This window comes from Lepus europaeus, chromosome 14 (genome assembly GCF_033115175.1).
Source record: "Lepus europaeus isolate LE1 chromosome 14, mLepTim1.pri, whole genome shotgun sequence".
Taxonomy (NCBI): Eukaryota; Metazoa; Chordata; class Mammalia; order Lagomorpha; family Leporidae; genus Lepus; species Lepus europaeus.
The window spans coordinates 31,908,333-31,926,498 of NC_084840.1; positions in this window are offsets into that span (position 1 = coordinate 31,908,333).

Here is an 18,166-nt window from a genome sequence, read left to right on the forward strand (position 1 = left end):
TTATTAAAATTAATTCATGTTAAAATAGAAAACATTAAGAGGCCCCTATCAATGAAATAAATTGAATTTGTAATTAAAACCTTGGATGGCGCTGTGGCTAAACAGGCTAATCCTCCGCCTTGTGGCGCCGGCACACCGGGTTCTAGTCCCAGTCAAGGCGCCGGATTCTATCCTGGTTGCCCCTCTTCCAGGCCAGCTCTCTGCTATGGCCCGGGAAGGCAGTGGAGGATGGCCCAAGTCCTTGGGCCCTGCACCCGCATGGGAGACCAGGAGAAGCACCTGGCTCCTGGCTTCGGATCAGCGAGATGTGCCGGCTGCAGCGGCCATTGGAGGGTGAACCAATGGCAAAAAGGAAGACCTTTCTTTCTGTCTCTCTCTCTCACTATCCACTCTGCCTGTCAAAAAAAAAAAAAAAAAAAAAAAAACCCTTTCCATGCAGAAAAGGCTATACTTGCATGACTTTGTTGGTAAGTTCTTACAAGTATTAAAGGAAGATACAACAGTCACACCACACAAACTCATTCAGAATATAGAAAAGGAGGAACTGAATCCAAACTCACTTCTGAGTCCAATACTAAATCACCAGACAATAAAATGAAAGAAAATTTCAAACCATGACTAGGGATTCAAAAAATTTACTATAAAATATAATATGAATATATATTATATATAAATGTATATAATATATATAATATATGATTTATATATGTTTATATATAATATAAATATAAAATATAATATAAAACAAAATAAATCTTAAAAAAAAGACTGTATGGTAAACAAACCTATATATATCTAGTGATGATGCAAATATGAATCCCGGGAGAATGTTGCCTAGAATGTAAATGTTAGAGGTATAGAGAGGAAGTATTTCATAACATAAATGTTCTCCAATGTATAATATAATGCCATGACTTCACTTAGGGACCTCAACTTTCTTTTTTTATTAATATTTATTTATTTGTTACTGAGAAATTGGTGTTTTACTTCATTTGTTTAAATTAATTATTCATTAATTTTTTAGAAAACTTTTTTTAATAAATATAAATTGCGAAAGTACAACTTTTGGATTATAGCAGTTTTCCCCCATAACTGCCCTCCCACCCACAAACCATCCCATCTCCTACTCCTTCTCCCATCCCATTCTTCTTTAAGATTAATTTTTAATTATCTTTATATACAGAAGATCAACTTAGTATATACTAATACTAAGATTTCAACAGTTTGCACCCACACAGACACAAAGTATAAAGTACTGTTTAAACTATTTTTACTATTAATTCTTATAGTACAACACATTAGAGGACAGAGATCCTACATGGAGAGTTAGTGACTCCTGTTGTTGATTTAACAATTGACACTCTAATTTATGATGTCAGTAATCACCCGAGGCTCTTGTCATGAGCTGCCAAGGCTATGGAAGCCTCTTGAGTTCACAAACTCTGACCTTATTAAGACAAATCAAAGTGGAAGTTCTGTCCTCCCTTCAGAGAAAGGTACCTTCTTTGATGGCCCATTCTTTCCACTGGGATCTCACTCACAGAGATCTTTCATTTAGGTCAGTTTTTGCCACAGTGTCTTGGCTTTCCATGCCTAAGAAACTCTCATGGGCTTAAGATTTACTTATTTATTTGAAAGTCAGAGTTACACAGAGAAGAGAAGCAGAGGCAAAGAGAGAGGTCTTCTGCCTGCTGGTTCACTCTCCAATTGGCTTCAATGGCTGGAGCTGTGCCAATCTGAAGCCAGGAGCCAGGAGCTTCTTCTGGGTCTCCCACACCAGTGCAGGAGCCCAGGAACTTGGGCCATCTTCTGCTGCTTTCCCAGGCCATAGCAGAGAGCTGGATCAGAAGTGGAGCAACTGGGTCCCGAACCGGCACCCTTATGGGATGCCGGCATTGCAGGTGGCAGTTTTACCCCCTACGCCACAGCACCAGCCCCGTGGACCTAAACTTTCATTCTGGTCCAGAAAGCCTGTGCTCAGTGCAGGAAGGAAGTAACCAAGAAGTTATACGTGTTTTCACAGGCTCTCCCCACTTTGCCTGTGCTTCTTTCTTCTAAAGTATTAGTAAGGTTTGATCAGGTGAGTGAGTTAGTTGCATGTGTTAGCTCAACTGCCAACTTGGGTTTATGCCAGATATGCAAGTTGGGTTTACATTAAAAATTCAATCAATGTGATTCATCATATAAATAGGATAAGAGTGACAGGTATAAACATAATACCACCTCATAACTCTGTAATAATGTACTCTACAAATATTTACTGAGTGCCCATAAGCTAGGAACTGCTCGTGACTCTGAGTCCAACATGGGGCACACACACACACACACAGATACCAGCAACAGTAACAAAGTCCTTGCTCTTACTGAGCTTTCATTCTATTATCTTAATCTGACATCTATCAGAAAAATACAAATTACGACATTTCTCAGGTATTAACCTGACATCTAGCTATGATTAAAACCTCATCAGTACATATCTGATTTCCTGAGAATAAGCTGAAGTCTTTACTAAAGTTTCCTGTGTAAGCAAACTAGCCCAGCTAATGAGAGAACTAGAAGAACTCAAGGTTAGGATGAATGCAGAGGGGGCTGGTTATCAAACTAATCCACTGCATTGTCTTTAACATCTCACCAAGGTCACAGCAAAACTATCTTCCCTTCAGTTGCAGCGTCCAAACAGCTAAGATAACAGCCCAAGCTTTTGGTCTCCTGCAAAATCTTAAAGAACAGACTGATGAATAGATGAAGTACAGTGAATCTTCTTTTAGTGAACTATAGTTATGTATGTTTTACATGTAGTGAAGAAATCTTACAGTAAATGAGGATAGCTAATTATAGGCAGGCCCTCTTGGATGCTTTTATCAGGCTATGCTAGGGGAGTTGTCTTGAAGACTGTGTGTGTGGGTTCTCTATATAAGTGCCTTCTCTTCCACATGCTAAAAATCAATAATATGGCTTTCTCAATATTGCAAGAATGACAACTTTAGTCATAAGCAAAGAGACCCTATTGGTAATCTCACTGAATTCCCATTCTCTGTCTCTTCAACGAAATTCTGGAAAGACAACACAGTAGATAAGGCAGATGACATCCCAGTATTTCATAGCTTGCAGTGCTTACCAGGACTGCCAGGACTATGTTCTAGGTTTTGTGCGACTGCTAAGTATACCAGAGATATGATCTCTGCCCTGCTAGACAGTTTATAATCTACCATGTTTGTAACAATTAGATTCACCAGGTATGAGAAAGGGCTTTTTGGAGAAGATGGTATTTATGTTGAGATTGAAAAATGAAGTTATGGGGGGCCGGTGCTGTGGCATAGTGGGTAAAGTTGCCGCCTGCAGCACTGGCATCCCATATGGGTCCCGGTTCTAGTCCCGGCTGTTTCTCTTCTGATCCAGCTCTCTGCTGTGGCCTAAGAAAGCAATAGAAAAGTCCTTGGGCCCCTGCATCTACGTGGGAGACCCGGAGGAGGTTCCTGGCTCCTGGCTTTGGATCGGCTCAGCTCCAGTTGTTGCAGCCATTTGGGGAGTGAACCAGTGGATGAAAGACCAATCTCTCTCTCTCTCTCCTCTCTGTAGCTCTTTCAAATAAATAAATAAATCTTTAAAAAAAAGAAAGAAAAATGAAGTTATGGATTAATCAGTTGAAAAGAGTGGATAGGAACCAAATGCTATTAGTTGGTTGACTCAACCACAATTTCCAACCCCTTTTAGCATAAAGAAAATAATGGCTAACAACTTGATCTCCTACTCTTCCTTCCAGCAGGGGTAGCAATATGGCACCATTCTGAGCAATAAGATAGCAAGGAAAATCCCTGAGGAGGCATCAGTTCCCTAATGAAAACACAAAGGCTGCAATGAGAGAGCATTTTTTCCCTTTCACTTTACACTATTTAAAAAGACAAAGCAAGCAAACAAAAAGTCTCTTTTTCCTGTCTGACCCATTGATTTGATACCCAGCTTCCTACTAAGGAGCACCTTGGGAGACAGAGGTGATGGTGCTGGGGGTTGGGTCCCTAACACCCACCTGAGAGACCTACATTGAGTTTCCAGCTTTAGCACCCAACTGTTGTGGATATTCGGGAAGTGAGCCAGCAGAAAGGAACTCTCTCTGTATCTCTCCTATTCTCTCTCTCTTTCTCTCTCTCCCTCTCTCCTTCCCTCCCTCTCCCTCTCAAAACAAAATAAAACAAAACAAAAAACTCAGGCATAATCTTCTTAGAATAGTTTTAGTACTGGTTACCAACCTTTCATTCTTAAAATTCCTTCTTGACTGCCTCCATGGAATATGGGCTCTTTACCTGTCTTTTAAAATTTTCTTTTGCATTTCCTTATGCTGTTTTTCTAATCTTAAATCCTAAGGATTCATATAACCTTATGAATTATAACACCCTCTTAAACAAAGACCTTTAACATATTTACATTGTTCACTGAGTTAAATTTAAATTCTTCAGACTGTCATTCAAAACTCTGCATAGATTGACCCCATATAAAATCCATGTAGACATTAGAATCTAAGTGGAAGAGATCACAGAGACTTGTGTTTTGGCTACTGTATGTTGCAAATATAGAAGTCTCTATGTGAAAGGAAGAGTAGAGAACCCCAACTATGCTTATATAAAATATGGAGTACAGGAGGTCAGGCATAAAGAGTTCTGAGGCTGTCTTATGCTGTCACTTATCTCTCCACAAACATGGTGGACTGCAATGTTCTCCAATCAGCAATGTCAGATAACAGTAAAAACTTACGACTTATGTAACCAAAAGACCATGAGCAAATGGAAGTTTCAGTAGAAATGAGTGAGCCGCTTGTAAGGATACACATTGAGATTGAATGACAGCTATCCGAGTGAATAGGAAGCAACATTAGCATTACCTAGGGTCCCAGCTGGAGTGAAGCAATGTGTGACAGTAAAACTGTAAAACTAGATCATGTAGGAAAGAAAATCCCAATGCAGAATAACTTTTCTAGGTTTTCATGGCTAATGTCCAGAGGGGACCAGCCAGTAAATAAACTACACCCCACTCACATCAACTGTTTTTTGAATTCTGGACACAACAGTTTTCCATTCCTTGGTTTATTCTATGTATTTTTCTTTATTTGTGTAGCACTTTTATAACATGAGAATATGCTAAGAATTCTAATAATTTTATTATTCAATTTACCATGGGGCTACATCCTAATAAAGCCATCTCAAGGTGAAAAATATTGTAAGTTGAAAATGCACTTAGTACTCTTACCAAGTATGTTATCTTAGCAGCATATTGAAGTGTAGACGATCAGTTGTTTACCCTCCTGACAGCATGGCTGCTTCTGGTCCCCATTATGAGAATGTATTGTAATGTGCATTGCTAGTTCAGGAAAAGATTTGGTAAAAATTTAAAAGATAGTTTGTACCAAATTCATAGTACTTTCACACTATGGCAAAATTGAAAAATTTTGAGTCAACCGTCATGATTGGGTACTATCTGAATGAACCTCTAGAAATTTCATTTTAACACGTTGAGGCAAGTACTATTAATTTCCTTCCTTTACAGGTAAGAAAACTGAAGAACAGGAAGTTAAGTACCTTGTTCAAAGTCTCATGGCTAACAGCACCAGAATTTGAACTCTAGCAGCTCCCAAGTCCAAACCCGTATCTACAGTGCAGCTCAGTTAACTCCTACTCATTCTTCAAGAGCCAAATCAAATGGCATCTCTTTATGGGACATCTATCTCATTTTTCCCAAACTTAAAGGTAACAGCACTTGAACACATCCCAACTGCTTCATCCCATTTTGTTTCAGTGTAGTCTGTGTTGTGGTAAACATCTCAGCACAGGGACTATTTTCTAAATTTGTGTATCCCTTATAATTATAATACCTGGCTCATAGTAGTTACTCAGGAAAGGTGTCCCTGATGCTCCCATTTTTCCAAAATCTCTACATAATGCTCCCTCAAATGGTAGGACTGGTTCCAAGGCAACTTCACCCTTGTCTGAGCTTGATACTTACAAATACATCATATTGACCATCATTCCCCATTTTTCCTACTCTTATTAACAAAAGTCTGTATGGGTCACATAAAACAACAGCACTGAAATAAAGAAAACACCCAGCATCAAGGTAAAAAGAGATACTCACTTTTCCATATTTCAAAAGATCATGATTCTTTTACTGGCTGAACCTTCTGATTCCTATACAGGAAGGCTACAATTATGTCCCAACTTTATATTCTGTACCTGGTCAAAAAGTATGTATCTGGAAACATAACACTAGCTTAAAAGTTGGCTCAGGCACTAGTAAGAAACGGTTATTTGTGGAAGCAATTAGATGAGCCAGTTTAAGAATATACAGAATATGGGGCCAATGTGTGGCAGAGCAGGGTTGAACCATAGCTTGCAATGCCGGCATCCCTTATTGAAGTGCTGGTTCAAGTCCTGGCTGCCCTGCTTCTAATCCAGTTCTCTGCTAGTACCCATAGCAAGGCAGAGGAAGATGGCCCAGGAACTTGGGGCCCTGCCATCCATGTGGGAGACCCAGATGCAGTTCTGAGCTCCTGACTTGGCTGGCCCAGTCCCAGCCATTGTGGCCACTTGGCGAGTGGACCGGTAGATGGAAGATCTCTTTCTCTCTTTGTCCAGTTCTCTCTGTCAGTCTATCTTTCAAATAAATAAATCTTTTTTAAAAAAGGAATTTATGGAATATTTATTAATTTATTACTGATTTCTGATTCACTCAACTTCAGCCTAATGCAATCTTTTAGGAGTCAAGCAGGAACAAGGAGCACTGAAGTGTATAAACTAGCGCCTGCCATATCGGAGGGCATTCTCTAAAAAGAGAAAGCAGGTATTAAACAAACACTTAGAAACAACTACTCTTGTAATTATGGTATACTAAGTACACTTCTAGTAACCAGAAACATAATCATAATTAGGCCACAAATACTAGTTACATGAGATGCGTGCTGTGTTATTTTAAAAAGCCAACAGGGGGGCTGGCGCCATGGCGCAGTAGGTTAATCTTCTGCCTGCGGTGCCAGCATCCCATATGAGCACCGGTTCTAGTCCCAGCTGCAACTCTTCCAATCCAGCTCTCTGCTATGGCCTGGGAAAGCATAAGATGGCCCAGGTGCTCGGGCCCCTGAACCTGCATGAGATACCCAGAGGAAGCACCTGGCTCCTGGCTTTGGATCGGCACAACCCCGGCCATTGCGACCATCTAGGGAGTGAGCTATCTCTGTCTCTTCCTCTCACTGTCTCTCTACTTCTCAAATAAATAAATTAAATTAAAATATTAGAAAAAAAAGCCAACAGGAAAAAGTGAATTTCTCTTTTGCACAATTGAGTACTTACTATATGTCACAGTGTGCAAATAAGTACTTTGGCAAAGTGCTTACATTGTCTATGTAATCTTCATGGCAATCCTACCAACTGAAAACTATTAGCATCCTAATTTTACAGGTGGCTCATTGAGGTCACGTCCTTGCCGATAGTGATCCAGGAACTCAGAATGGAACCCAGGAGGTCTGGATTTCCTCTTCAACATCTGTGTTCTTCATCCCTCTACATGCTGGATAAATAAGGACTTAATTTTTAAAAAGAAATTAACACCAATTTCATTAAAAAATTATAAATCCTTCTCATTTCTGGGAGAACATCACCCAATCTTCCTAGGCAAAAGCTGTTATTCAGAGACGGCACTACTGTATAGAAAGACCTGGAAGCTGGCGACAGATGTGGTGGAGGTGGAGATTGGCTCAGCTTGAACTCTCTGAACCTCGGTTTGTTTACTAGAAGAGTAGACATGATCATGCTGACCTTGAAGGTCTGTAGTGAGAAACAATTGTGACACCCACCCATGCATTGATCACATACTTGTTTTTTCTTTTGAGTGTCTGCTCTGCAATAGGTAATGTAGCAAAATGAATGCTTAAGATATTAGGATGAGTAAGGCAAATTTCTAGTACTCAAGAAGCTTACTGCACTAGTGAGAGGAACAAGGGACAACAAAATATATTCAGTGCTGTGTTAGGGGACATTGATGTGTGCACGTGTTGTAGTGTGCAGCTGTTGGTCAGCTGAGTCCCTTCCAGCACCACTGTACTTTAGAAGTTCCTAGATATCTGTCATTTTGCATCACCGGTTTTCCTGGCTTCTTGGTGGGCCCTGCAGCTGCCAGGAGGAGAGCTGGCTTCTTATCAGACACTCAGGGAGAAGGGCAAATGCTCTCCCTTTCTCACAAGCCTACCCGCTCCTGCGCTCACTCACTTCCAAGCAATGAATGAGATTCCTAATGCATGCCAAAGCCCCTTCCCAGACTTTTTGCTATCTTTAGTGTCTGTCAAGACAAAGTCTCTTGGCAATGGTACCCTAGAAATCCGAGGCCAATTTTTCATCCATTAGAGTCGGAAGTTGCAGGGCAGAAATACCTAGATTTCTGTTGGATCCCATACAGCTCTGCTGGAAGACTTGGGCCCCCTGAAGCAGGGGAGCTTCCTCCTGTGCCTGACCCAGCAGCTCGCTTTTCTCTTCCTTTGAACTTGGTGGGGGGCGAACAGGAAGCTGCCAGAGGGAGACGCAAAACTGGTGGAGCGCAGCTCAGGCCGAGGCACTTACACGGAGAAAGTCCCGGCGAAAGAGAAAGTTGCCCGGGCTGAGGGCAGGAGGAAAGAGCTTCCTTTCAGAGCGCTGCTAATGACCTGCGGGGAAGCCGCACAGCAGTGGTTTCGCAGCTCCGATGGCAGGTCACGGCGACAGATGTTCCCAGCATATGTGGAGAATTAATTACCCACTAGTAAACAAAATCCGTGATGCGGAGAGTCATTTTGTCCAAATTTCTTACGATTTTGCTGTTATTAGGAGCTTAATTTTTCTTGATCATCTAGATCCTCTTGGATTAAAGCGCTCCTTAATGGGCTCCCAGGAACATTCCAGAGAGAAATCAGGGCCTAGTGGGCTGGGGAGGGCCAAGGAGGAGGCGGGAGGGGCACACGTCTTAGGCAGCGGGGAAGACTTAACGGAGGAAGCCGCTGCCTGGGCGGCTGCGCCGCAGTGAATGATTAGCAAATTATTTGATTAAAACATTGGATGCTAAAAAAATATCCTAATGGTTACCTCCTATTTAACAGTGCTTACACTTAATTTAACTGTGTGCCATGGAACAGCTGGGGCTTCGGAAGGAAGTGACACCATTCTGAACGAAACAGGCTTCCAGGAAGGTCTCCTTTTGAGCTGCTTTTAAGATTGCGAACATGTTTCCGTCGGGGGTCATGATAGCAAGTTCTAATATTCATCAGTTAAGGAAATAGCTTTTCTTCAAAAGGAGGATCCGAGAGTCTCTTGATTTTTGTAAGGCAATTATTTCCTTGGCCATTTTCATCAATCACAAAGACTGTCCAAAACGCAATCATTCCTGGAGTAAATAAATCTGAAAGGCTACTAAGAACATAATTCTTTATCCAATCAACAGTTTGTAACTCCTTCAAGTTCTTGTGTCCCTTAAATCTTTCATATAATGAAGTAAATTTATAAACTTCATTAGTTTGATCAAACATTGTCTATAATTACATTTACACACATTTCTTTATTATTATTATTATTATTATTATTGACAGGCAGAGTGGACAGTGAGAGAGAGAGACAGAGAGAAAGGTCTTCCTTTGCCGTTGGTTCACCCTCCAACGGCCGCCACGGCTGGCGTGCTGCGGCTGGCGCACCGCACTGATCCAAAGGTGGGAGCCAGGTGCTTCTCCTGGTCTCCCATGGGGTGCAGGGCCTAAGCACTTGGGCCATCCTCCACTGCACTCCCAGCCACAGCAGAGAGCTGGCCTGGAAGAGGGGCAACCGGGACAGAATCCGGTGCCCCGACTGGAACTAGAACCCAGTGTGCCGGCACCGCAAGGCGGAGGATTAGCCTGTTGAGCCACGGCACCGGCCCAACACACATTTCTTGTCTTTCTCAGTCATTCAAGAAACACTTGTTGACCTTAGTGCTGGAAGAACAAAGATGAGTACTGTAAAATCTGTAACTTTAAGGAATCATGTAGAAAATAAACAGGTATGTTGCAACATCTAACCTCCTGGTGACTTTAAGAACCTGACCTTAGCTCTGGGTAATCTGACCTAGACTTCAGGACGGCTTCTACAGCAGGCTCTGATTTCAGTAGACTCCCTGTCCAGGGTAGTTATGGACAATAGACAGGCCTTAGAGTTCATGTTAACAGAACAAGGGGGCATGTGTGCAGTGCTGAATGGGATCTGCCACCTTTGCTCAAATAATAGTATGTTCTCAGAAAAGGACATCAAATCCCTCTATGCTCAAGCTAAATGGTTTTACAGTTTGCATAGGGGTAATCTCCCACCACCTACTGTCTGGGAGATAGCTAGACATGTTTTTTTCTATTTTAAGGGGCACACCAGTTGCACTTGGGGCTATTCCAATCTTGCTCATGGTGATTGACAAACACATGTTTCAGAACCCAACAGCTCTGAAAATAATGATTACCATGCAGGGGACACAGAGGATGGTGGTGTCTGAAAGAGCCCCAGCTCATGAAGCAAACTCATTAGATTAGATAGGCAGAGACTTCCGGACCAAGAACAGGCAGGGTCTGTGCCCCTAATAAGCAGGAAGCAGCTACAGAAGATGGTGACTCAACGCCCATCAACATCCCCTTAAGATTAAGGTCTGGAGTCTCTGAGGGGGGAATGAAGTAGGCAAGCATACAGACGAAAATTGATTAGATTTGTGAGCTGGAAGACCACGCCTCTGTGTGACTTCACGCCCTACCTGATACCTTTGCCACACCCCTGTGTGACCTTACACCCTACCTGACACCCCCACCACGCCCCCATGTGACATCACGCTCTACCTGACCATACCTGAACGCCCACCTGGCCACAAGCCACTCCCCTGTGGAAAATGTATAAAAAGGCAGGGAGTGTCTGTCGCAAAAGGCTCTCTGCCTCTGCATTGCGCCGGTGATAAGCGGTGGATAGCCGCTCGTGGTGCTTGCTGCACATGGCTCTGGCCTGCTCTCTGAGTGGGTGGACGCTACCCTAGTTTCCAGACTTTCCTCTCTCTCCTACCTGAGCTGAAGCCTTCACTTTCCTGGATACCTCTCGCACTAAATAAAAGCCTAAAACGTACCATGCTGCCTTGTTTATCTGTGCCGGTATTTAGAATTCTCTAAATATTAGACAAGAACCCTCTTGGGCTTATTAATATTGAGGATTTACTAATAAGCCTGTGGTGAAATCATATGGCACCCCAAATTCCGGTAGTACATGTGGCACCCTGGATAGCATTTCTAGGGAACTTTAAGGAGCCACATTTCAGGGTAAATTTTAGGGGGTCATGTCCGATTTCACTGGGATCTGCTCACTAAATGCCAATAGTATCCTCCATCACTGTGACAGCCAAAATGTCCTCTAAAAAATGGTGCCATCCCTTCTTTCCCCTCCTCTCCCATTCTGTTCAGGACTACTCGTTTAGGCAATATTCTCCGTAAAGACAGAAGTGGGTCAGAGGTGGGCTAGCATTACAGCACAGGGGGTTAAGCTCCTGCATGGGATGCCCTCTTCCAATATCTGAGTACATGCGTTCAAGTCTTGCCTACACTTCTGATCCAGCTTCCTGCAAACGTGCAACTCAGGAGGGAGTGGATGAGGATTCAAGTGCTGGGGTAGAAGACTCCTGAGGCAAAGATAACATGCAAGGAAATAACATGCCAAAGAAAAAAAACTTTTTATTACATTTCATACACTAGGTGTCAATTTCCTCTCTTTTCTCTCCATAGATTTGACCCATGACAGGAAATGAAATTCTTTGTAAAATTTCCTTTGATCCATAACATCAGTTTGGTATTCATTTTTGCTTCAATTCACCAGACTCTGACAGGTGAATTTATTTATGTAGAATTCTCTTCAGTAATAGTAATAATAATAATAATAAATACCTACTGTCCTTACTTTCCTAGGAATTCTGAATTTTTTCATGAATTCCCAGACTGTGAAAGGCCTGTCAGGAACTGTATATGGCAGCTTCATTACTTGCAACAATAGAAGGCTGTTTTATTAATATTTTACCAGGTAACACCTCAGTTCTGCTATTTAACTTGTTTGATGCTATGTGACATTTATGTCTTCTTCCCTTATTGTAGTAGTTGCTATTAAAGACTACAATGGATAGCTAATAACCTACAATGTTAGGTAAAGTATTATAGGAATGGGAGAATGGCCTCTGTCTCTCATAGTAGATATTTATAAGTATGAAACTTGGAATCTAAAGTATCCTATGCCAAAGATTTCTGAACTTGGTGCAACTCACTTTCAAACCGTGTAAGATTCCTTAATTTCACCATCTCTGTGCACTTTACACACTTACAAACCAGTCTTCAGGCAACTTGCCAGCCTTTTGCATTTTATTATTCTTTCATTAGGTAAAACAATAACAACCTAATACAATTCATGTTTCCCTGCTGCTAATCCCCATACCATTGTTTTAGTTTCCATTTCAGAGCTTATACATAATTCAATCCTATTTGAACATGAGAACATGGCACAGTATGTCAAATATTTAGAAGTAGGCCATAACAGACCTAGTTCCAGAGACAGCCGTAGAGTCGTCAGCTGCAGTAATTTATAATTCCTTGCAACAAATGATTAAACCAATTCTCTGATTAATCAAAACTGTACTTTGGAACTAGCCACATGAGACCAGAATTTTAAATCATGTTATGCAGACTGTAGTTATATAAAAAGCAAGACTGAAAAATTAATTCTGTAAGAAATATTTAGCAAATAAGCGTTAATCTTCGCTCAGACTTCTTGAAAGATCAAAGCCACACTCAAGCAAACTTTAAAATATATGCCTTGCCAAGCACCAAGGCAAATGTCACATCCTTTTAATAGGTGCACAGTGCTACTGTGAATCATTTCTCCTTGAAGGACTTCAGCACTGTTTATGGCTCTCCCTGCTGACACTTCACTCATGCCCCCTCCTCAATGCTTCAGAGAAGGGCCTGAATTCTTCCCATTCCCCAGGACTGTTTCCAGAAGCATAATTCAATAGCACTCCCTCATTTGAAGTTAATTTCATTTAAAGAGACCACTTTTTTCTCATCCTCATGTCACTCATTGAACTTTGTTTTCATTTCTCCACTTTCTGCAAACTTGAATTGTAATTTTATGTTCTGCTCTTACTCCCCTCAGTTCATTCATTCATTCACTCCTTCATTCACCAAATAGTCATCAAACATTTCCTAAGTATGAGAGATTCTGCTAAGAATCAATACAGGGGCCGGTGCTGTGGCGTAGACGGTAAAGCCGCCTCCTGCAGTGCCGGCATTCCATACCGGCTCCGGTTCTAGTCCTGGCTTCTCCACTTCCGGTACAGCTCTCTGCTATGGCCTGGGAAAGCAGTGGAAGATGGTCCAAGTCCTTGGGCCCCTGCACCCACGTAGGAGACCCGGAAGAGACTCCTGGTTCCTGGCTTGGATAGGCTCAGCTCCAGCTGTTGCAGACACTGGGGAGTGAACCTGCGTATAGAAGACCTCTCTCTCTCTCTCTATGTCTCTCCTTCTCTCTGTGTGTACCTCTGACTTTCAAATAAATAAATAAATCTTTAAAAAAAAGAGAATCAATACAGAGATGAATAAGACATAAATTCTCAAACATGGAATAATCTCAGTGATTTGACTTGGATAGGGTACACATAGTGTGTTGGTTGAAGTGGCACTCTGCCCACAGCAAAATATAACCTTTATATTATCATCATGTGTGAGAATAATTTATTATCAATATATGATCCCAGTATATGAGACATCATCTTCCCATATAATGTCCTGGAGTATAAGAAGAAAGAAATCTCAACATATTATTCTGGTATGCAGGAAGGAAAATTGGCTGTATTAAACACAAACATCAATACTATGTGATTCCCCAGCATAAATAAGTGTAGTTCTATTTATTCAGTGGAATTATACAATTATGGCAAAATATGAACTAAAACTAAAGCAGTGACTAAGGTTTGTAACACATTTCACCCACCTTCCACCAACTCCTGTCATTTTTTTTCCAGTGAAGATGGCATAGATTGTGAATTCTTCAATCACATGGGGCTGCTTACCTGCAACTTCACAAATTCTGAAATTCACCTCTTTTACTAAAAACTGGATGTTCTATCAAGTATCTTGTCATTTTATCAATTATTCTACCTCTTCTTCTCATGTTCCCTTCTTTTCAGTATTCTAATTTCTGACCCTAGCCATGAACTTCTGGGATCCCAACATGAACTATGACACCGTTGCTCTATGATTTTGATATAACTCACTAAGCAAATAATTATGGCTACCATAGTTAAATAGGTAAAGGGATCACTGTCTTATTTCTTTTATTAGCAACATTATAATATTGTAACTTAAAGTTTTATCTTTCTTTACACCTGCATTTATTCTGAGGAACTCATTTAAAATATCTGTTTATATAGGTAGGTAGACAGTGTTACTTTAATGACCACAGTGAATTTTATTTGCCACAAATTTAAACACTCCTTGTATTGTTTTATACTTCAAGGCACAGAAAGCTTTGAATATCTAAATAAACACATTATAGACCTATAATTAAGGCTAATTATAAAGTGGGCAAGAAGAGACTTCTGAGATTGGCAATTATGAATCCTGGGCATTTAAATTAATTTAGTTTAATTCCCTAATCCAAATATACTCACTTCATAACAGAATTAACATTTAAAACATTAAAAGGCATTTATAAAACTTATGAACAATACTTGAAGGAAATTCATTTATCTCTAATTACATCAACAATAATCACTTGATGTCCCAAATGCAACTAAATTCACATCCTGCTAATGAAATGTTGGTTTCCCCTGCTTTTCCTGTTTAAAGGTGAGAGCAATGCATCTAGAATGGCTTATTTTGTTGTAATGCATTGTTGCTTTCTAACTGCAGAGACTAATGCAAGGATACAAATTCCATTTTGGGGCCGGCGCCGCGGCTCAATAGGCTAATCCTCCACCTTGCGGCGCCGGCACACCGGGTTCTAGTCCCGGTCGGGGCGCCGGGTTCTGTCCCAGTTGCCCCTCTTCCAGGCCAGCTCTCTGCTGTGACCCGGGAGTGCAGTGGAGGATGGCCCAAGTGCTTGGGCCCTGCACCCGCATGGGAGACCAGGAGAAGCACCTGGCTCCTGCCATCGGATCAGTGCGGTGCGCCGGCCGCAGCGCACCAGCCGCGGCGGCCAATGGAGGGTGAATCAACGGCAAAAAGGAAGACCTTTCTCTCTGTCCTCTCTCTCACTGTCCACTCTGCCTGTTAAAAAAAAAAAACAAATTTCATTTTGGTAGCCTGTTCTGCCATATAAACCTCACACCCAATCACAAAGTTTTCTATGCATTTTTTAATTTTTGTGACAAAAATTTACTGAACATCTATTACATGCTAAGCGCTGGGCTGTTTGCTGAGCTTTCGAGTGGTGACAAGACAGATCAAGTCTTTGCCTTTAAAGATACAATTTCTGTGTAATATTATTTCAGACTAAACCTCAGGTCGGCATAAAGAAAGCTCCTGACGGCCAGCCCATAATGTCTACTTTGATGCACATACAACATTAAACTGTTGCCCCACTGGTAAAGAGAATCAAATACAATAAAGGCCATAGAAATGAAGTGTAGATCAGAGTCTGTTAACAGAGCAGAGAAAAAGCTTCAGGAACATGTGTCCTCTTACTACTTAGGGCCTTTCTTCATAGCTGGATAACCAAAATGTACTCTCGATTACTGTTTAGCACAGGTCCTCTCATTTAATCCCCTCGTGGTCCTTGTGAAGAAAATATACCATCTGTAGCTTAGAAATCAGGAAGCTGATTATCTAGAGAATGTAAGTAGAAAACCAATTCACACATCCAGTAAGGAGCAGAGTTGGTAGTAAACTGAGATCTGACAGACTGCAATACTCTCATCCCTGAGATAATATTTTATTTTTAAAATAGTGGGTAAGTGGAAAACGGGCAACAAACACCTGAAATAGATACAAGTGAGACAATCTAGGAGCTATTGTCTTTAGTCCTAAGGTGTTTTCTTTAGAAAAAATGTTTTCTGGTAAGCAACAGCATAAGAGTCTGTTTTTCCTCAGCCAGCTGCACTTTCTGTGAGCTTGGAAGACTGCTTTGAAATTTCGATGTTTCAAGGGAAGTTCAGTCTATGCCTCAATACCTCCATCTTTGAGGCTTTTATAAGTTGATAATTTTTTTTAAATATTTGTTAGAATAAAAAGTTAAGAAAATTTGATTAACATTCTTTCTATAGTATTTAAAGAGGAAACGACAAAGTTCCTCATCATCTTGGAAAAGCTGCCAAACAGGGAAAATGGTAGTGTTTCCCCCACTGACTCCTAAATCATTTTATCAGGAAACCTCTTGACTTAATTTGCAATGATTTTGTGGACTAAGTGGATTCCTGTCAATGTGAACAGTTTGTATGTGCAACTTCTGTTCCCACAGCAAAAACGTTGGCCAAGATGCCAGCACCATTAGCTGCCTGCCTTTTACAATCAGCCGGGGAACTCCCATTGAACAAACGAGGGCAGCTTAATCTAAATTGAATAGTGCTTCTAATATTACATTGCCATTTAACACTCAACTTCTTAGTAAGTGTCAAGGTGGCATGAGACAAGCTCTACTCAGGGAACTGAACAGTGATTCCTGAATTGCTATTAACGTTATCAGTGTTACAACAAAAGCATGTCACCAGGGTTGATGAAAGTATACTGCTGGTGATGGTTTTTTTTTTTCTCTCTCTCTCAATTGTGCTTTGCTTCAAATTGCTTATCCCTCACCAAACACACAGTGCTGTCCTCATTTTCCCCAAATGAATATTTAAGTGTAGTCAGAGAATGATAGGTTCCTCTAGGTAAACTTTTCTGAGTGGGTGTATTAGTTAGAATTCCTAAGCCATACAAAGAGAGTACAAGCATTGTTACATCATTAAGCAAAGGAAGAAGCTTGGGTCTGAAATATGATCATCAGATATAAGGAGAAGAGAGGGAGGTACACATGTAAAGTGAAGTCAGAACACGGTCAGAATCACATTGCAAAATCAACCTCAAAGACAGAGAAAAGCCAGAACCTGGATTGGAAAGAGAAAGCATCCTGGACCACCCCTCAAAGGGTTGAGGCCCAAAACAATAGTACAAATGGAAGCCCAAATCTCAAATGTCTTATGCTTTAAAGTTGTAACTCAGGGGGAGCATTTGACTTAGCAGTTAAGACTATGGGTTAGCTGCTTGTGTCCCACAGTGGAATGCCTGCCTCTGGCTCTTGCCTAATGCAGGGCCTGAGAGGTTGCAGGTGATGACTCAAGTGATTAGATCCTTGCCACCCACATGGCTTCCAGAGTAAGCCCAGTCCAACCCTGGCTGTTACAGGAATTTGGAGAGTGACCAGCAGATGAAAATGCTCTCTCACTCTGCCTCTTGAATAAATAAAATCTTTTAAAAAGTTATAATTCAAGTTGTGCCCAAGGCTCTGCTCATGTTCTTACCCTGGTGCTTCCATCCCCAGGACCTTTGTGAAGTCTGCTGGCTGCTGGCTGCTGGCTGCTGGCTGCTGGCTGCTGGCTGCTGGCCAGGGTGTGAACATGGATTTGCTGGGGCAAGCCTAGCTCAAGGCACCCTGACTAGCGCAAACCCAGAATACACGGTGCACATTGAGCTCCCAAGGGAGCCTGGAGGGGCAGTTTCCCTTTCCCAATACTTTTCCCATTCAAGAGTCTCAGGCAGTTGCAAATGCATCTAAAACTAAATCCCTGCACTCCAAGGAGGGAGGCAGCATCCACTTTGGGAATTAAAACAGCCAGGTTTAAGCAACGTTAGCCTGTCTTCCTTTGCTGGGGCAGGATAGGAGCTGGCTCTTCTCCCTCATATGCACCTACATGTTCTCAGCTCTGCGATTTCCATTCCTCTATAACACCTGATTGTTCCATCAGTTACAGATCTTTCAATAAACGTTCTTTTTTTTTAAGATTTATTTATTTATTTGAAAGTCAGAGTTACACAGAGAAAGAGAGGCAGAGAGCGAGAGAGGGGTCTTCTATCCGGTGGTTCACTCCCCAATTGGCTGCAATGGCTGGAGCTGTGCTGATCCAAAGTCAGGAGCCAGGAGCTTCCTCCAGG